We start from the raw sequence: 22,423 nt of genomic DNA, 5'->3' as shown, positions 1-22,423 counted from the left end.
TTTCAGCAAATGCAGCAGACATAAACATTTATCATGTATGAGGTACCTTTTCAATAATCTTGACCTTGCTGATTTCTGTCTAAATATTCTTCAAATGTATTTTTCCATATCTAGCTATTCCTAATTCATTCAGTGCCCCAATTTCTTCCAAGATCTTTGAGGTTTATGTCTCTATTCAGCCACTATATTTTCTCTTGTTGTTACTGCTCTAGATACTCTGTCCAATTTACTTCTCAGTTATCTGCTGTCCCTACTTCGTCCAACTTCCCTTGACATAGACATCTAGTGAGTACATACTCCAAATGAAGTAATACTATCTGTCAGTTAATCAAACACCTTTTCACAGTCCTTAATACTCACTTTACATCTGTTTATTGTAAGTTCTTCATTTGACAGCAGGTTGGTGATTTGATCCCACCAACATTCTTCTGATTATTCTCTTCTTTAATTCTTTTGAAAAATCACTGATATAATAAATTAATGTTTTTTTCTAGCAAACTAACACATCAAAATTATTAAAGCCTACGAATAAACTATACTCCATAGACCTGTGCATAAAGGCCATTGGTTCCACTTCCTTCTGTAAATCTCTGAGTAATTCAGTTAGCCCAAATGGACTGTCAGTGTCACCCCCCCGGAAACAAGCTGCCCATCCCTAGTGCACCTTGTGACATCCCTCCTCTGGGCCAGTGATCAAGTAGCCTCAATCCCACCACTGCCACCAATATGTGATGTCCCTCCTCTGGGTCAGTGATCAAGGGGCCTCAATACTCACCACTGACACCGGTGGGGAATGTTCACTGTGAGAAAAATAGACACACACAGTATTTTCAGATGCAGCTCTCTGCACCAAGTACAAGTTCCCGTAAGAGCACACAGAGACTGCACACTCCAGTCCTGGGGCTGGGCTTCCTGTCCAGGCCCCAAATAGGACTCCCCACTGACCACTATTGAGCTGAGTCCTTAGCCGGGTGTTCCAAGCCAAGTCCTCCACCACCCTCTCAGTGAAATCAGTGCTCTCAGTGCTCCTGTTCTAAGTAGCTATCACATACACTCTCTTTGAGATTTGATGTTCACACACACACACACACACACACACACACACACACACACACAGAAACACATGTGAAAGCTGGCACAGATTACCCACTCTTCTACCTCCATTCAGACTATAAGGTAGGTTTACTGCACAAGAACTCCTGAAGCTAGCTACTTTAAGGATCTTACCAGGGTACCCAATTACACTTATTCAAATTAATACTTATACAAATTGTAGTGCTTAACCAAGCAGCAAGACATTTAGGAACATGGAGCCACAGTTCCACTAAATAAATGCAAGTACTCTCAAAGGTTAAATATTTTCTAAAAGACCAGTCACAATGAAAGGCTTAGATATATTTAATAACAAATAAAAAACATGAAACTACTGAATTTCTTTTTACAATAAACACCAGCATTTCAGCACAGGAAATATAAAAATAACACAGATGGAAAGACTCAGACAAATGCAGAAAAAAAATGGAAAACTTTAAAGGTAACAAAATCCAAAAAGCAAGGAACAGGCTGGATATCGTCAAATAACCCTTTAATACGTGAGCGCTTTCGGTAAGGAAATTTTCCCCACCTTCTTCAGACAAAAATGAAACAACAGTGAAATTTCATTACCATGTTAAATAGTATAATTGGCAATGACATCACAATGATTTTCCAACATTTAAAGAAATACACGGTTTTTGCTTTAAAACCTATTTACATGAAAAAGTTGGCTTTATAACAAAAGCCAATCAATGTATAAAAGATACACTTCTGTACAAAGAACCCCTCATTAAATTAGAATTGGTTATAAACCTACTAACTTAATAAAAAGAAGAACTAAGTCATGACAAAAGGACAAAGCAAGCAGGAATCAAGATTAGAAATAAATAAATAGTAAAAAAAACTACATTTAGATAATCTCATTATATTTTTTGACTTAATAATTACTGTTCCCTATTTACTTACTAAAGCAAGGCAAGATAAACGAGGATGAGTGTCTTGTCAGATCAAAAAACAGAGTGTTCACCTCACTTCTCTCACTAGTATTCTAATACAATTTCAGTGCTGGCTACAGAATATCAATCTGGTCACCTGCCTCTGTGGCTCCCACACTACCCTCACACTAGAATCTGAGTCAGACTCTAGCACTGATGTTCAAATACACACATAGAACTTTCAGTAAGGGTTATTACAGCATCTGGAAACTGTAAAACAATTCCAACACTTTCACCCTTCCTGCAGAAACTAGCAAGTCATTCTGTGGCACCCCAGGGTAGCAATTAGTTCACCACTAAGGACAACAGAGCAGGATCCCAGCCCATGATTTTCACAGATATTGCGTCTCTGGCTACATTCAGACCTGACATAAAATGTTTATGGCCTAAACCAAGTCATTTCAGTTTAAGCTATTTTCCTTAAGGTTAGCTGAGCTGAGCTTAACCCCTTCCCTTCCAGTATCCTCTGTTAAAATATATATATATCATCAGCTCAACAATACAGTCTGATATACATGTATATTTCTTTTCTGTCCAGTAGGACCCACTGTTGATACATTTTTAACACAAGTAACTCTACAAATACATTTTTAACATAAGCATCTATACAAATCAGTTTGATAATCAAATGATATATAATTCTTTATAAAACTCCAGCTAGCTATGCTGGCATATGTTACACATACACTGCCCTACTCCCCCTGGCACAGCTGGCACTACTTCATGCCATCACACACTTTACCAAGGTACTAACTACAAATAAATAAAATGCTGCATCCTCAATTACCTTGTCTTTTCTCTACAGTACTGGAACAGCTTGTCTCATTGCCCATTCCAGTACTGGAACAGCTTGTCTGAGTAACTATTGGGGCAGCACTGTGGATTCCATTTTCTAAATCTAGGTCACACTTGTCTCAGACATCAAGGCTGGTATCAGCAGCAGGCATTTTTGAATTTAGTGGAATGCTCTTGTTCTTCCACATTGGTACATGACATATGAGTATTACTACCACTGGTTTGAGGGATGAATACACATGGTCTGTGGATTCTGTCATCATGCATTAACAAGACCATGCAGTACTGTCTCACCTTGTCCTCCATCTGTTCCAAGGGTTACATAAAACATAGCTTAAAAACACAACACCAAACAATATAATATTAAACACAACAGCCTTCATGCTATACTCTAGGTTACTAAAAAGAGAAAATGTTAACACTCCCAAACCACCATCAAATTATAATAGCGCTGAGATTGTTATACCTTGGATAAAGTGGTATTTCATTGGTGCGGTAAAATTTCAGGTCAGGATTTGTGTCTGGGCTGGTGTAGGTGGGATTACGTGATTTATCACAATGTTGTTCGATCACTTGTAGTGCCATTATCTCAGGCAACCTTGAGCTGTTCTCTTCCTGGCAATGCATTTTTTCTTTCTATATGAATAGCACTTTTTCATAAGTTAGTTTTCAGTCATCACACTTGAAGGCGTTAGCCATCACCTCTGCACTTCCTTTTCTATCATGTCACTTACTTTTATACTAAAATTCAGCCATAATGTAACACCATTGCCTTGTCTCTTTCCAGTGTACAAACATCTAATGCCCTGAGTCAATAACTTTATTCCAGCCTATTGTTTCCAATTATGACTTTGGTGACTCTCCATTTTATGCTCTTAAGATACCTAATCCTTTCTTGATCTCTTTCTCGTTATGTTTGTCTCTCACTCTCTCTCTGTTTATGCATCACTTTTACAACTGATGTTACATTACAAGATTCAGACTTATTGACTTCAAGCAGAGTCTTAGGATAACATGACCATGTTTTGAGTATACACAACCAATGGTGTAGCCTATCTCAGTATTACAAATCACCACTGCCCACTCATACTGCATTGTTTAATTTAGCCTAGGAGGAGTAACTATAACCTCCCCCAGTCCTCTTCCACATTGGTCATCTTTAAGGCCACCACCACCCTAGGATGCATATTATCACTAAATACCAGTATTAAGTAATAATGTTGCACTGCTTTTCACTAAATCAGCAGTGTCAGATATTGGAATGCCCTACTAGTACAGGTCTCAGTGAAGCATGCCCATGCAAATCTTGCCTTCATGACTGAATGTCTTTCTTTTATTTACCAAATTCCAGCATATTGTTAAGATGGGTCTATATTATATAGTCAAACTTTCTAAACTTCGAATCCCATATGTTCAACAACATATGATCAAAGTTTAAAAGTTTGAATACATAATAAAACAAATAAAAAAAAACTTACCTTAATGGTACAGGCAGGGGGGCAAGCCCCCATGCACCTCCCACACCCCGCTACTTAAATATACTAACTCCGAGATCGCACTTCAGTGCAGAAAAGGGAAATTCTCCCATTCTGCACTGAACGGCACCGTTACATTTAGCCTTCAAACTCTTGAAATGTCGATCATATGACATTCGACATTTCAAGCAATCGGAGTTCTAATAGGAACCCATTAAGATATGTCAAGCTGCACTGACCATCATACCTCTCAAATGTCCAGATTTTCACCTCATAATTTTGGTCTCTTCCTCATAAAATATGTGTTTTCTGGCAAATCAGTGAGGATTGAAGTCATTAAATAAGGATGTACATTTCAGTTTGAAACCTTATATCCTTCAGAAAATGCATACTAATACAAATTCGGTTAACCTAGCAACATTCTAAATTTATAAGAGCAATATTTAAAATGTGTTCCTATTTTTGGGCTTTTGTGTTAACCTAGCTACATTCTAAATTAATAAGAGCAATATTTAAAATTTGTTCCTATTTTTGGGCTTTTGTTGTCCCATTATTTTAGGCTTTGTCTAGATTTTTTGTACTAAGAGGTTGAAAGGTATGCTGACCATATAACTGAACAGTGTGGCATTCAACTCATTACTGATATTTATCTATATTTGATCCATCAAGAATACATCGCTATTTACTACTTGACAATCAATGGATTCCCTCTCAAGATTTTGATCCATACCTTGCCTATCAATATCCCAGAATGCACAGTGTCAAAGTCATTGCTCTAACTAAGACAGACCAAATCCACTAGCAGCTGTGCGATCTGTCTGTCTGTCTGTCTCTGTAGTGATCCATCCATAAAAGATGGACCACTTGACCTGATAAGACCCTTGTTGTGTGAAACCATGATCTTGTTACTCCATTGCAAAACAGTTGGGATTCAGAAACTTGATCCACTCATAAAAGATGGACCGATTGGCCTGATAAGACCCTTGTTGTGTGACACCATGATCTTGCTACTCCTATGCAAAACAGTTAGGATTCAGAAACTTGTCCATGCCTATTCTCAGAACTTTCTCTATAGGCTTACCAGAGTGGAATTATATATAACAGTTAGCCAATCTAGGTGCAGAAAAATATTGCTACCACCATCCACTCCTTAGTGTTGTAAGTGGCACCCAGACAGTGCAGGAAGGGTGGCATGAAGCAATATGAAAAATGCTTAATAATAATCCTAAAACTGAAGAATTACTCTTATCAAGTTATGCCTAATGTTTAGAGATACCAAAGCTTTTATAGAAAAATAGCAGTCTGTAAGTTAAATTTTCTGATGGAAGTTGCTAATTCAAGGCTATGGGTTCAGTAACACTATTAGTTGCTGATTTAATATATTTTTTTTATATACCAATATAAAGAAGTACAGCATCTCCATTCCGCTATACAAAGAAGTACAGAAATGTTGTAGCTATTTGAAAATAATTCCTGTCCATTCTTGTTTATATTCATCACAACCACTTCAGTGGTACCATTACAGTACTACCTTTAAGCACTTGAACCAGTGCTATCCTGTTTGTAAAGTTCCTGGCATTCCCACTATACTTTCCCCCTGATGTTTTCCTCATTTGTCTGCATCTCTGACAGTAGCCTTCACTCTTTTCCTGAAGGGGTCTTTTCTCTTCTAGGGTGGCCATGGTAGTGCAGCGGATAGCTTTGTCACCTCACAGCAAGAGGTTCTCCGGTTCGATCCTTGGCTGGGGTGCCTTCTGTGCGGAGTCTCCCTGTGGCCGCGTGGGTTTCCGCCAGGTGCTCCGGTTTCCTCCCACATCCCAAAGACATGCTGTAGGTGGATTGGACACTCTAAATTGGCCCTAGGTGTGAGTGTGTGCATGTGTGTGCCTTCTGTGGAAGGTTGGGCACTGGGCTGGCAACTTGACACTGTAAAAAAAACTCCACTGCCAATCATGAGCGGACAACTGATCCTCTGTGGCGACCCCTAACTGGGAAAAAGCTGAAAGAAGAAGAAGCAGAAGAAGAAGTTCAGCAGCCCTAAGAAAGACTGAGGAAATGTACAAGTGGCAATGTAATGGCTGGATCCTTCACCTATCCCTTGACATGAGGAAACTCATGTATGGGTATTGAAAGTCTTACATGGTTATGTTTAGTGAGAGGGACTCATTGACAAAAGAAGTAGAAGAGGTCCTCAGACTGCTCTATGATGATGGTCATCTTCTCACCACTGCCTTTTATTTTTACCCCATGTGGGAAATGAGTGACAGAATTAGGAATATGCATTTGCACCCAAGGGCCAAATCCTGGTACTGGGGGAAGCAAATATAAAATAAATAGCATTACATTCTGCATGCATATTTGTTTATAAAATGGGAGAATAAGTAATTCAGCATTTCTAATTGAACTCCTTAACATCCAGTTTGATTTTTCAGTAAGACAATGGCAAGTCAAGTCCTCATGCAATTGTCTGTGTAGCTTCCAGGTCCTTATGTCTGCATTCCCTACCCTCACTCCTAGACACACACACACTAAATAAGCTACAAATTACTACAGCACTCAACTTTCCTTACTTGTCTAGAGGAAAACAGTTTTTAATACTTAATAAATAAGCACCTATTCAGGCATGTCTAAGGGTCAGCTCCCGGTGTTTTCTCCTGTCTACCTGATGAATCTGGGCATCTTGGGACAATGCAGCAATTGCCTCATGTACACATACAACCCTCTCCTCCTACCACCCATCACTACAACCTGTGAGAGATGCACTTATGTAGCCAAACTGGAAGCAAAGCTCTCTTCACACAAGACTGGACTAGACAGTCAAGAGAAGGTAAACACTTGCACCACACCACACTCATCACATAGTCCCTCAAAACCTACACCACAAACACACACACACATAGAAACATGAAACACAAACCTACATTCCCAGAGGCTCTCAATAAAAATCTGCTCAAGCAACAGGAACCTCCAAAGCAGAAACGCAAGCAACCTCCACCCCCAATGCAACCCAAATGACACATAGCCCACAAATTCAGTGTGCCACTCAACCACGGCCATAAGGCATAAAAATGTACCCAACACTCTAGTCATAGGTAGCTCTATAGTCAGGCACACTGATGTTCCACTCACCAGGCTAAACAAGGAGAAAGTTACTGTCAGCTGCCTGTCAGGTGCCAGGATCCATCACATAAAACACGCACTCAGGTCACTCCATAACAAGTACAAATATGACTCTGTCATTGTCCATGTTGGTGTGAATGACCTGAGATATACCTCCCTGGACTACATGAAAAGAGACATGGAGGAGCTCCGATCTTGTAGCCCAGGCAGGTATGACCCTAGCCCTGAGGAGCATCCTGCCATCATCCAGGATGATACCACAGTACAAGGACAAAATGATTGACTTCAAGAATTGGCTAAGCTTCTGGTGTCATTCTAAGGGGATCCAGTATCTGTCTGCCTCAGATGACATGATCGACAGACCACGATGCTTTGCCAGAGATGGCCTGCACCTGTCACCGTTGGGATTCTGGATACTGGCTAAGGCTCTTGCCAGCCCTATAGTGCCTTTTTTATGCAAGGTTCAAATGACAAATTCACCACCTTAACAGGTACAAGCAAGCAAAATCTAAGGGTAATGCTACTCAATGCTAGAAGTCTAAACCTCAAAATGCATTCACTTGAGGCACTCCTTAAAATGGAGAACATCGATATCTGTGCAGTGACAGAGACCTGGTTCAAGGCTCCAGACAGCACTCCTGCATTACCAGGCTATAATTCATACCACACCTTTCGGCCACCTAACCTGGACCAAAACACTAAAGGCGGAGGCATGTCCATATTCATTAAGGATATCCACATCTCCAGGCTAGTTGCTCAGCATAATGCATCCGAGATTATCCAAGTGCAGCTAACTCTAGGCAAGACCGCAACCCAAATTATAACTTGCTACAGATCTCCCACCATGCCCCAGGATTACCACTCCTCATTTCTTGATACGCTGGAAAATATTAGGGTACAGCCCAACACCCTAATAATGGGTGATTTCAACTACCCCACCATTAGCTGGGAAAACTACTCATGTACCAACTCTTTTGCTCAACTTTTTCTGGAATTCATAAATTCCAGCTCCTTGGATCAACTTATCCACACCCCCAACAGGGGCAGCAATATCCTAGGCCTGGTCATTACCAACATGAACGACTGGTGTTCCACACCAGAGGTCAATTCCTCGTTGGTCAGATCCGACCAAAAGCTAATCACCCTAGACATCCACATCCTGCCCCCACCACCCATTAGGGAAACCACCATAAAAAATTTCTCCAAAGCCAACTTCACACTTTTTAAGACAGAAGTGGCAAACTTAAAGACACCCATGCAGATGGACAATAGAGGTATGACTGCTGAATCCTACACAAATGCACTTTATAAGCACTTACACGAGTGCATGGATTGTGCTATCCCTAACAGAACCAAGATGCTATCCTCCAAAAAAAAGGAAGGCAATCTGGTGGTCCCCTACCATAAACAAACTCTACAACAGAAGAAAGAAACTGTTGCAAAAAAGAGTAAAATCCCATGATTGGAGAAACTCCCTGGTCAGCCTCAGTAAGAAGCTGAGATCCCTCATAAAATCCTCCAAAGCTAGTTATGAAAATAAAATCGCCACTGATTCTAAAGACAATCACAAAGCATTCTATAGCTATGTCAAGAATCCCAATGGCAACACTCAGATCTGCTCTGAGTTACAGCACAATGGCACTAAATATACAGAACCAACTGATATTGCCAACATTCTGGCAGATAGGTTCAGTGCTAACTTTAGCCCCCTTTCACCCCTAAAGGGCCCATCTCTATACCAGAAGAATGCAAAGTTCCTGTAATCACGGCTGCACAGGTAAAAACCACACTCTCCAAAGCCAAGAACACAGCATCCATGGGACCTGACAACATCCCAGGCTGCGCTCTACATGAACTGCAAAATGAACTGGCACCCTACCTAAGCACAATGTTCAGTCATAGCCTCACCTCAGGCTTTGTGTCCACTGAATGGCGCACAACAACGGTTATCCCACTCCACAAAGAGGGAGCCACCATGGACCCCAGAAACTAATGCCCCATTAGCCTAACAAGCCTGGTCTTGCAAGGCCATGGAACATATCATCATGGATCTTATACACAAAGACACTGGTAATCTCCAAACTCTAGACCCCACCCAGTCCGGATTTGTAAAAGGCAGATCATGTCTCCTAAACCTAATAGACTTCTTTGAAGCAGTCACCAAAGCCGTAGAAGAGGGTAAGGTGGTTCACACAGCCTATCTAGATCTGGCCAAGGCTTTTGACACCATCCCCCACTCTGGAATTATAGATAAACTCATGAAACTAGGTATAAATCCCTATGTCACAAGATGGGTTGCCAACTGGCTCACTGACAAAACCCACACTGTGAAAGTAGCAGACTCCAAATCCGACTTCAGACCAGTGACAAGTGGAGTACTACAGGGTTCAGTCCTGGGTCCTCTCCTGTTTGGTATCTACTTTTCTGAAGTACAGGCTAACACAGAAGGTCTTTGGCTAATGAAGTTCGCAGATGACTGCAAACTAGGAGCCATAATTGAAACTCCTAACAATGTGGACATCCTACAAAAGGGCCTCACGGAGACAGATGCCTGGCGTCAAAGCCATGGCCTCAAGCTCAATGCCAAAAAGTGCATTGTCACCCCTTTGGTAAAAACTCTGTACCCATGAGCTACTACATAGGTGGTAGTCTACTTAACATCGAAAGTGTGATAAGAAACCTTGGGACACAGGTGGACAGTAGTCTCCCCTTTAATAATCACATTGCCACAGTAGTCAGGAAATCCTTCTACGTGGCACACCTCATCACGAAAGGTTTCTCATCCAGGAAAAAAGAGGTCATTGTTCCCCTCTACTCATCACTCATTAGACCCATTATAGAGTACAGTGCCCCTTTTGGTATGTACCTCACAAGACATCTACAACAACTGGAAAGGCCGCAGAAATATCTCACAAAGAGGATTACTGGCCTCAAACAGATGCCCTACGCAGACTGTCTCAAAAAACTCCAGCTTTACTCCATCACATATCGCCTGCTCAGAGGGGATCTCTGCCTAACATGCAAAGCTATGTCAAACCCAGAGCTGTTGGACATGCTACACTTAAAGAAATCCCAATCCCTCCTAGCTACATGCTCTAGAGACTTAAACCTTGTCACCACAATAAACAGAACATGCTGGAGGGATAGATTCCTGTCCCAGATACTTCCCATACTCTGAAACAAACTACCTATCTATATCAAAGAAAACTCCTCATTAGCACTCTTCAAGAAAAATCTTGATGATTGGATGGGAAATAGGAAATTCACTCCGGGGATCACCTCTGTGGCTCTGCTCAACAGGAGCACAGGAAAATAATTTTCTTGGGTGGAAAAAGCCAGGGTACTTTTTTGGCTAGGCTTATATAGGCCCTAGGGCCAATAGCCTAGTACCTACCTATGAACCTATGAACACACACACACACACACACACACACACACACACACACACACACACACACACACACACAGTTTTTTTATCCTTTTTATGGCTCTGTCTCTTCCCTCCTTCTTTAGCCACTCTATTATTTTACACTTCCTTCTTCTGAAAGAGGATGATGCGCATTACTTAGTTTCTCTTTAATTCCCACCATAGCTCTCCTGCTATTTTCGTCTCCTCACAGCCCTTCTTATTAATCCCCACTTCATTCCCAACGAACTAAACATTTATATTCGTTTAGACACAGACCTCCATCTGTTGGCCTGTCAGCCTTCATATTTCTGTGTTATGTCTTACACACCAGCCAGTGACATTGTAACTCCTTACTCATTATCATCATCATCATCCCTGCTGTAGTCTTCCATTCTGGTTATGAACAAGTTAAGCATGTTCTGCTACCCCCCCCCCCACTAATAAAAATCCCATCTTTTGTACTCTGTGTTATGTCTGCTGTATCATGTATATGTCCAAAGCTCTAGCCTCATGATTACCTACAAATAACAAGTCAAAAGATTTCTTCCCTGTCAGCTCTAGAATATGGAATGTTCTACAGTCGCTCAGTCTACCTGCATATTTGTGAACACTCAGTTATCATAATCCCTTCCAAGCTTAGTGATGCCTACACTGCTGTGGTAAATATTTTAAAATGATCCTGTGTATCTCCAATAAATATTCTTGGAAGAACATAATGGTTAGATAGTGGTTATTTTTCAGTGGTTTGACACCAAGGCAATTCTTACATTTACCTATACCATTATTAACAAACATGTCATTTTATTGTCCTATGCACAGAGGCTATTTGACTGTACATTTACCCCTGCCCATCTATCCTATCTTTGCCTTCTCAGCCACCCCTCCTCCTACAGCTATCCTGTCCATTCATGACTGTCTGTTCGGCACTGTATTCCATCACCTAAGGAGATGGTGAAGGTATTCCATTTATCCACTATTTTTCCATTTAAGTCAAATATCCACTTCTTAGACATGAAAACAGATCCACATAATCTATAAGACGCAGGTCCTATCAGTTTCTCTACAAGTCTCTGAGTGCAGTGTGAATGAGTTTAAACTTGTTGATTTCTGTCGCTACAGTTTCAAACTCCCCTGTAACCTTTCTCATAGGAAATCATTAGTGGGAAAGTTTCTGTTTGTGAACTGGCAATGATTCACAGACTTTGAGATTTTCCTTTCCTTCTTCCACTGTTGTGATATCATGGAGTTAGTATTCATACCTAAGGGAGACAAAACCCCATGGGGTTTTCGGGATGGAGGATTACCTCCTACAAAAACATTTTTTTGTCACTGTTTTCACTGAGTTGAAGCTGCAACTGTATTTGTTCCCAAAGAAACAAATGGGGAATTAGCCCCTTACCTCAACTACAGCACTTAGTGCTATGTCTGATGGCATGCAGTAGCTACTGTTTGCATAATTCCCCCTGCAGTGCCATATGTAAGGTTACACAGTAATTACTGCTTCCCAGATGACCCCTGCAGTGCTATATCTAAGGGTATAAAGTAACTACAGCTTACCAGATGCCCATATAGTGCCTTCTGTGAGGGTACATGGTAATTATTGCTAACTAGATGCCCCTGTAGTGCTGTCTCTGATGGTATACAGTAATTATTGCTTAAAAGTGTCCCTGCAGTACTATATGTGAGGTTACACAGTAATCATTGCTTACCAGATGCCCCTATAGTGCTATGTCTGACAGTTCGCAGTAAGCACTGCATAACAGATATTCCTACAGTGCTATACATAAGGTTAACACAGTAATTACTGCTTACCAAATGTCCCATGTAGTGTTATATCTTAGAAGACACAGTAACTACTGCTAATCAGATGCTCCCACAATGCCATGTCTGATGGTTTACAGAAATCACTGCTTACCAGATGTCCCTATAGTGTTATGTCTGAGAGTGCACAGTAATTATTGCTAACTAAATGCCACAGTAGTGCAGTCTGTAAGGGTACACAGTAATTTCTGCTTACAAAATGTCCCCTGCAGTGTTCTATGTGAGGTTACACAGTAATTACTGCCTACCTGATGTGTCTATAGTGCTATGTCTGAAGGTATGCAGTAATTACTGAATTACAGATATCCCTGCAGTACTATGCTGAGGGTACACAGTAATTACTGCTTACCACTTGCCCCTGTGGGCTATATCTGAGGGTACACATGAATCACTGTTTACCAGATGCCCCTGCAGAGTTATGTTTGAGTGTACACAGTAATTACTACTTACCAAATGTCCCCTGTAGTGCTTTGTGTAAGGATACACAGTAATTACTACTTACCAAATGTCCCCTGTAGTACTTTGTGTAAGGACACACAGTAATTAGTACTTACCAAATGTCCCCTGTAGTGCTTTGTGTAAGGATACACAGTAATTACTACTTACCAAATGTCCCCTGTAGTGCTTTGTGTAAGGATACACAGTAATTACTACTTACCAAATGTCCCCTGTAGTACTTTGTGTAAGGACACACAGTAATTAGTACTTACCAAATGTCCCCTGTAGTGCTTTGTGTAAGGATACACAGTAATTACTACTTACCAAATGTCCACTGTAGTGCTTTGTGTAAGGATACACAGTAATTACTGTTTACCAAATGCTCGTGGCAGTGTTGTGCCTGAGGGTACACAGTAATTACTGCTTACCTGATGCCCCTGAACTGCTATGTCTGAGGGTATACAGTCATTAGTGCTTACCAAAGGCCCCACACCTTGATTTCTACTACCCTGCTAACTTTGGTGGGAGTCAGGTCTGGCATTGCCCTATCGGGAATATATTCTCTAGTTTCTATCCTATTAAAAATCTAAATAGTGAATCTAGACTGCTGAGGATTCCATCATACACACTTAAATCTTTTTCAGGTGACATCTTACTCTTTCTGTAGCGCTGCCTGTAACTTCTTACCAACCGATCTAGTACTTCTGTTAATAATAACGAGTTTTAAATGATATAACGCCACCCTTACTTTGCTCAGTTTTATACACTAGTAATTGGTCCTATAAAACACATTCCCTACATTCCCACTGCCATGCTGTACCTGTGTATTTTAATTACCCATACCCATTTGCTTTCTATCCAGCCATCCCAGAACTGAGCACACCCAAGCAAAGCTATATTCTGGTCATCTCCTCACTGTGTAACAACTCCATATTTATTTACATCAAAAACAGCATCCATGTTATTTGGTACTTCCAATAAGCTAGGCCACACAGATATAAGAGCAGATAACACTGGCATACACATTAGAACCTGGCCTAGCAATCGGTGTTTTCAAACCTCATCTGAAAAAATCCCTTCCCATTGTACCATAATCCAGCTATCCACAACCCCCTTTCCCATTTTTACACGAGGTCAGATTGTCACTTCATCAGTGACAATCATCTAGAACCAGTGTTCACACTACCAGTTCTGCTCACAAAATACTGAGAATTCAAGCCACTATAAACATTACCTGTTGATGCATACATCTCACCCCAGGAAATGAATATCATTGCACCCCCCTTGAAAATTCATATTGGTTACATTCTACCTTACTACTCTTAACATTTATATTCAGAATTTTGTATGAAATGTAACACATTCTTCCCTTAAAAATAATGTGAAAGTAAACACTTCCCTATACTACCTCTGACCCCAGGAAGACAGCCCAGTTGCTGCCCACAGACTTCCCTTTTGCACTGCTATACAGAAAAGAGCTTTTGCAAGATTGTGTTAGCTAACAGGAACCATCAATCTAAGACCTAAAAAAGCGAACTAAATGCACTGCACTTAGGAAAAGTGATTGTTTACCTAAATGAGGCATATGGGGTGCACCTGTTTTCTTTTCAAAGGTTACTAATCTTTCATCCTTATAATCGCAACGTTACTTATACAAACTAACAGGTGTCTTCCTTAAAATTAAACTAAAATAAATTTTGTAAATATATAACTAATAGTTTTCTTTTTCTTAAACTGTAAATAGTAAATGACAGTAAATAACTAGTTTGTTTTTCAGTGATCTTACTTGATGAATATAACTGTCAATATTACATTTTTGTGAAACTGATTGCTTACCTGTGAGTTTATATAAAACTCCATGCATTATACTGCAAGGTGCTTGTCAGCAGTTTATATCTTTCATTCTGTGTTACTTTCATTGTTTGTGGTTGTCATTCTGCGTAGGTCATGGCAGAAATTGGCCCAGACACTAGCCCACACGCCCATTACCAAAATAAATAAATAAATAAACATAGATATAAATTTATTGTCTTGTAACTAAGGTAGTGAAATGATGCCAGAGGATCCACGTCAGCTACAGCATGGAAAAATAATTCATATAGTCAGCAAACTGTGGCAGTATGTTCAAACACTTACAAAAGCAATATAAATTCAGTTGTATGCAGAGATAATACACCCCACAACTATTTATAACATTCGATCAGTCATTCCAAACATTCAGTAATCCTTTGGAAAAAATTAGTAACTAAGCAATGGCACAATATGAGTAATGCAAGCAGAGATACAGTATAAATACTGAATGTAGTTTCAGTATTAATTGATTGTAGTAAGCAAGGTGTACAATGGAAACACTGAATGGAAAGTCAGTTACACATGAGTATGAAACAAGATAACATGAAAAGATGCTCCATCAAGATTAAGGTTAAATACTAGGATAATGCAATATAAAAGGTTTTCCTTCCAGATTTAGTACAGGAGAAGTAATCCCATTACTGTATTCAGCTATGAAAGGAATGGATAAATTGGTTATGCAAAGTGTAAATTAGTTGTTAGGAGAGAGAAATAGAGGGAGAGTATGCAGTTAAGAGTATTGCATATATAGTTTGTACAGAAGTAGAAAATAAATAATTAGAGAAGTGGAAATGCTTATTTTGTCTTACTTATTTACATTCGCTCATGGCACATTCGGCATTTTGGGGCAGATTGCACTATAGTGGGGATTGGGAAATGGTCCCTTTCCCCACTGTAGTGCGATCTCGGAGTTAGAATTGTAAAGTAGGGGGTTGTGGGGTATGCAGCCCCCCACATGAGGGGTGCAGGGTGGCTTGCCCCCCTGCTTTACACTTCATTAAATTTTTTTCTCGACATTTATGTTCGAAAATCAGCGAATCTGCTTTTCGATGTGCTGATTTTTGAACATTTAAAACTGTCATATGAGCAATCGCACCACTGTGTTTTGTTGTTATAAAGGTAAACCTATATCAATATATATATATATATATATATATATATATATATATATATATATATATATATATATAGGAACGGGTGACTCATCTTTAAAAAGTTGTGTCAATTTAGATGCACATTCATAGATATTTTCAGTATTTCTAAAGCTTCTTGGAATATCACACACCGGTCCAAGTAATGAGAATGTCCAGTCACAGGACACCAAAGAGTCAGAAACTCGCTGCAGAATAGGGGGTATTTTCAAAGTCAGACCTGAGCAAGTAGACAGCCGAGGCTGGAAGAAAACTGCAGGATGAGATCAAAGTTAAGCATTTTGAAAATAAGGTTCAGGGGTACAAGGTCAGAGTGCTGTTTTATGGCAAGCCAGTTAGACTGAGAGAAGATGGCACTGTGATGGTCATATTTATGGGACAGAAGGAAGAAGTCTATCTACTCTGTTGGATAGAACTTGAAATTATGAAGATTTGTTTTAGAACCACAGTCTAGCAGGGGAATTATTGCTTGGAAGATGCCTTTTCCTATGGGAGCCCTAGCTTCAGCAGTGAGGAAGATGGATATTTTATGTACCAAAAAGAATAATTCTCATTTGGATCTTTCAGTGATCATTGTAGTGTGACACTAAATGGGAGGGTACAAAAAATGTCTTGGTGCTTCAAGAAGGGAATGAGCTCTATATTGTTTTAGTAGGAGGGAAGCTGGCTGAACGTAGAAAGAAGTTTAGGTCTAGCTGTTGGACTGAAGAACATTCTTTTCCCCTTTTCCCTTTTTTAAAATCACTGCTTGCTATTCAGATAGTATAGTAGATTTTGAGAACTTTGAAGAAGATTATGATTTATTGCTGCATAACATGCAGAAGCCCTAAAGAGACTGAGGTTATCTGCATAAAGGATATAATTAGAGAGATGAACACTGGAAGGTAGAGAATTAATGAAAACACTGAATGGAAGTGGGTCAAGTGCAGGGGCCTCAGGGACCTCAGATCTTAGGGCAGAGAAGAAGTAGAGGTATTGCGCCAGTGAGGTACTGTGTCAAATGTCACCACCTCCTGTACTTTCAACCTCTTGTACAAGAAATCTAGGAGACGTGTTGTGCCATTGAGGTGCTGTGTCAAATGTCACCACCTCCCGTACCTTTCAACCTCTTGTACAAGAAATCTAGGAGACGTGTTGTGCCATTGAGGTGCTGTGTCAACTGTCACCACCTCCCATACCTCTCAACCTCTCTCTGTAAGAAATCTGGACAAAGCCCAAATTAATAGGGGGGGGATCAAAAGCCCAAAAATAGGGACAGATTTTGGATATTGTTCTTATAAACTTGGAAACTTACTGGAATAACAGAGTTTGTGTTAACATACTTTTTCTAAAGGATATGAAATCTGAACCTCAAATGTATGTCATTATTTAGTGACTTCAGTCTTCAGTGATTTTCCAGAAAACCACAAATTTTATGAGGAAAAGACTAAAAATATGAGGCAAAAATCTGGACAGTTCAGAGGTATGCCACCTCGCTAAACCTTCTTCGACTGTCATACATGATTGTTGCAAGTCTTCTCTTAGCTGAACACCTTTGTTTCTTCCTTACACATGTGATGAAACCATCTAAATCTGTTTTTCTTAATCTTCCCTGCAAAATGGGGCTACTTCAGTTTTATCTCTGATGTCTTCACTTCTACATGTGTCCCACAGTGTACATCCTACTACTCAACTCAGGCACTTCAAAACGTCAACTCTATCACCTCAAGATTCCTTGGCTGCTGTGAAGACAGGGGTGATGCCAGGCTGGAAAGAATGTCAGTGAAATCTGTTGATGTCACGTGATCAGATGTGTTGATGTCAGGCTGTGGTTTTCTTTTCAGTCACATTTATCTAAACTTGGATGTTTCCACCATACCTCTCAACCTCTTAGCAAAATAAATCTGGACAAAACCAAAAATAATGGGGACAAAGGCAGAAAAATAGGGACAAATTTTAAATATTGCTCTTATAAACTTAGAAAGTTGCCAGAATAAAAAGTGTTGTGTTAGCACACATCTTGTGAATGATATGAATTCTGAAATTCAAATGTCTGTCATTATTTAGTGAGTTCAACCCTCAATGATTTGCCAGAAAACTACAAATTTTATGGGAAATAGATCAAAAATATGAGGCAAACATCTGGACATTCTGTGAAAATTTAGAGAGTTGAGAGGCATGGTTCCCACAGTAAAAGGAGACACTTTTGTTCATCCACATGGCAAAGAACAGGGAGATGTGCTGATTTTTTAGCCAGGCTTGCACCTTCTTCTAATATAACAAACAAGAGTAAAGCAGCAGTGGAATGTAATGGCTATCTAAACTTTTTAAAACCCAACTGAGATTTAATTAAAGATGAAAAACATGTGCTTTATCAAACTCTGGTGACTGTATCCACCAAATGTGATAATAACACTGAATTTCTAAATATAGTCTGTCAAGGATTGTATCCCCTGCCACAGACGTCTGCAGACTCTTAGATCTGAGAAGTGACTCTATTTTTTTGGCAATAGGCATGCTTGGCCTTATTTATTCCTCAGGTTCAATCTGGTCTCCCTGAGGGTATCCTTGTCTCCCTTCTTAAAGGCAGCATTGCATGCTCTTAGGAGCTCATATACTTCACTTGTTAACCAGGGTTTTTGGTTGGCCCTTATGGTGATGGTTTTGATGGTTGTCACATCGTCCACACATTTGGATATGTATGCCATCACAGATTCTATGTACTCATCTAGCTTGATTAGTTGGTTCTCCATAGCCGCAACCTTAAACATGTTCCAGTCCATGTTCTCAAAGCAGTCCTGGAGTGCTGAGACCTCTTTCTCTGGCCATATACTTGTTTGCTTCTTAGTTGGTGTGTCTCTTATTAATAGTGGTTTATACGCAGGGATGAGCATGATGGCCAGATGGTCCAAGATTCCCATGTGTGGGTGTAGTACCACCTTATAAGCCAGCTTGACGTTGTCATATACTCTGTCCAGTGTGTTCTCTCCCATCGTGGTGAAGGCCACATGTTGATGATAGTTATGTAGAGCTGACTTCAGGTATGCTTGATTGAAGTCACCAGCTATTATGTGAGTGAATTCTGGATTATGATTCTGCAGCGCACTGATTGCCTGGTGAAGTGTGGCAAGTGCCTCATGGGATATAAACAGCTGTGATGCTCACACCATTAAACTCCCTTGGCAGGTAGAAAGGTCTACATCATAGCGTCATGAACTCAATGTTTTATGAGCAATGAGTGGTCATTGCCTCACAGCTGGTACACCATCTGTTACTGACATATATATAGACACCTCCTCCTCTAGATTTGCCACTAAGGATCTGTTTCCTATCAGCTCTAAATAATGTCAGCCCTTCCACTTGCACAGCATTATCACTGATATTAGAGTTTAACCAAGTCTCTGTAAACATGAGCACACAACTATTTCTCACCTTGTTATTTTTAGTTAGTTCTAGCCTTATGTAGTCCATCTTGTTTTCCAGGGAGTGAACATTGGCCAGTAACATAGATGGAAGTGCAGGCCTGTGTGGGTTGGCCTTTAGGGTTGCAGATATTTCTGCTCTTGTTCCTCTTTTCCTCTGTCATTCACATCTTTTCCTTCTTCTTCTACTTTTAGATGTGTTAAAAGTTATCTCTGCTTGTACAAGACATCTTGGGCCATGTTTGAGTATAATTCATTGTTCTTGGAATCCCTGTAGTTCCTGCAGTGTAGTAGGCCTTCCAGGCCCTGCAGACAGCAGTTGATCAAGCCTGCAACACAGCTGGAGTTCCTGGAGTGTAGTAGGTCTTATAGGCCGTGCAGACAGCAGCTGATCGAGCCTGTAGCATAGTGTGCTTGAAGATCGAATTTCTAGGAGTTTCTCTCTACTATAGCTTAGTTTACCTTCAGTACTTCCCATTAATTCTGGATTTTTCATTGTTTAAGGTGCAAAGCAAGACAAATAATGCATGTTTACCAGTCGAGCCAAAGCAGCCACAGCTTCACAGGGTGCTTCCATTTTTTTTCCACCAGTGGAAGAGATATTAATTGGTGAAATAAGAAGAGACAAGTAACTGGAAGTCCCCAAACAAATCATCCAGAATGGTAATAGTACTACCCAGCCACGATGAAAGCTGTGGGCAACTGGTCAGTTCTGCTAAACTTCCCTGGGATGTGTGTGCATGAGAGAGTGTGTGTGTGTGTGTGTATGTGTGTGTGTGTGTGTGTGTGTGTGTGTGTGTGTGTGTGTGTGTGTGTGTGTGTGTGTGTGTGTGTGTGTGTGTGTGTGTGTGTGTGTGTGTGTGTACATGTGAAAAGCATTTACCATGGATAGAGGGGAGCTGGGTGCATTGGTCGATACAGAGAGAACAGAGCGGCTCTAACTGAATATTTGGTTGTCTAATTTGGGTGTGGTGGTTTGAGAGAGTTGTCTAATTTGGGTGTGGTGGTTTGAGACCCATACCCAGGACAGTGCATAATCCCTCTATGCTATTAGTGCCTGTTTGCATTTTGTTGACAAATCACTGAAACATGCTCATGTGAATTTTCTTATTATTACATCAGCCTTTGTGCAAACAGTGGTATTGCCTCATTCTTTGTCTTGGTTGACAATGGTCCCACTTCATCCTTTGTCCTTGGTGGCAATTGTCCCACCTCATCCTATACCCTGGGTGGCAGTGATGCCGTCTCATACTTCACCCTGGCTAGCAGTGGTGCCACCTCATCCTTTGTCCTCTGTGGCAGAGGTGACACCTCATTCTTTGGCTTGGGTGGCAGTGGTGCTACCTCATCCTTCACCCAGTGTGGCAGTTGCACCACCTCATCTTTTGTCCTGGGTGGCAGTGGTGCCATATCATTCTTCACCTTGGGTGGCAGTGGTGCCATCTCGTCCTACACCCTGGGTGGCCTGGATGGCAGTGGTGCCACCTCAACCTATGCCCTAGGTAGAAGTGGTGCCACCTCAACCTATGCCCTGAGTGGCAGTTGTGCCACCTCATCCTTCATCCTGGGTGGAAGTTGTGCCAACTCATCCTTTGTCCTGTGTGGCAGAGGTGCCACCTCATCCTTTGCCTTGGGTGGCAGTGGAGCCACCTCATCCTTTTTCCTGGGTAGCTCTGGTGCCACCTCATCCTACACCCTGGATGGCAGTGGAGCCACCTCATCCTTTGTCCGGGGTAGCTGTGGTACCACCTCATCCTACACCCTGGGTAGCAGTGTTGCCACCTCATCCTTACTCCTGGATGGCATTGGTGCCACCTCAACCCTTAGGGTTTAATGCTGCAGACAACTGTAACCTCCTCACAAGATCCTGCTGCAGACAGTTCCTCTCGACAGCCTCATTATGGGGTAGAAACATGCTGTAATTATGTGCCATCTGATAAAGTGGTCTTAAAGACCCCGGATTATCATTCTTAAATCCAACTTTTTTTCTACCTGACATTTTGTGAAGTGCAGCTGACAGTCCCTCAATGAAAAGCAGGTGACATTTTGTTCAACATGATATAACATAGTATAACGTGCACCAAATAGCAAAGTAACATAATAGAACATGCAGTGACCATGTCTCACTTTATTATGTGAGCAGAGCTCCTGGCAAGGTGGTCTTTATGAAAACTGCAACCTTGTACCATTGAATATTCACTTACATTTCCAGATTTTGATTTGTATTCTTCTAGATGTATTTTATGAAGTTTCTAGTTTTCTTGCTCGTCTACATTAGATCACTTCTATGAAAGCCTTTCTCCTCCCTCTCTCTCTCTTTGCAAAGTCTTCTTACTCTCATCTGGAATACTACATCTCTCTCTTAGTCGCACTTTAACCTAACATTTGACAATCATGCTGTGCATCAGCATTGCCTGCTACACAGTGTTGATGTCCTTGCTTCAGGCAGTCACTGCTGCCTCCTTCTGCCTGATGCCTGCTAGTTAATGCCCAGACATGCCTGTCTGCAGCTCTACTCACATCAAAAGACCATGCCTCAGGCAGTCACTTTTTCCTTCAGCCTGATGCCTGCTAGTTAGTGCCCAGACATGCCTGTCTGCAGCTCCACTCACATCGAATGTCCATGCCTCAGGCAGTCACTTCTTCCTTCAGCCTGATGCCTGCTATTTAGTGCCCAGACATGCCTATCTGCACTTGTTTTTCATTTATTTGGTGGGACAAAAATAAAAAATGAGAATGCATGTTGAGTAAGATGTTAACTATTATCCCCTTCCACACGAGCACACACATAATATATACATACACCGATCGAGTCTATATGTGACTTCTGTTTCATGTTCTGAAAACAAGGCGTCTGCTCAGAAAGAGGAAAGGGATGAAACATTTCATAGAACACCTTCTGTTGATTTAAGGAATGACATTGCCCTCACTT

Source organism: Protopterus annectens, chromosome 1.part1 (genome assembly GCF_019279795.1).
Source record: "Protopterus annectens isolate FY-2018-M chromosome 1.part1, PAN1.0, whole genome shotgun sequence".
In the NCBI taxonomy this organism is placed as follows: Eukaryota; Metazoa; Chordata; order Ceratodontiformes; family Protopteridae; genus Protopterus; species Protopterus annectens.
Note: the sequence above shows the minus strand (reverse complement) of the source record.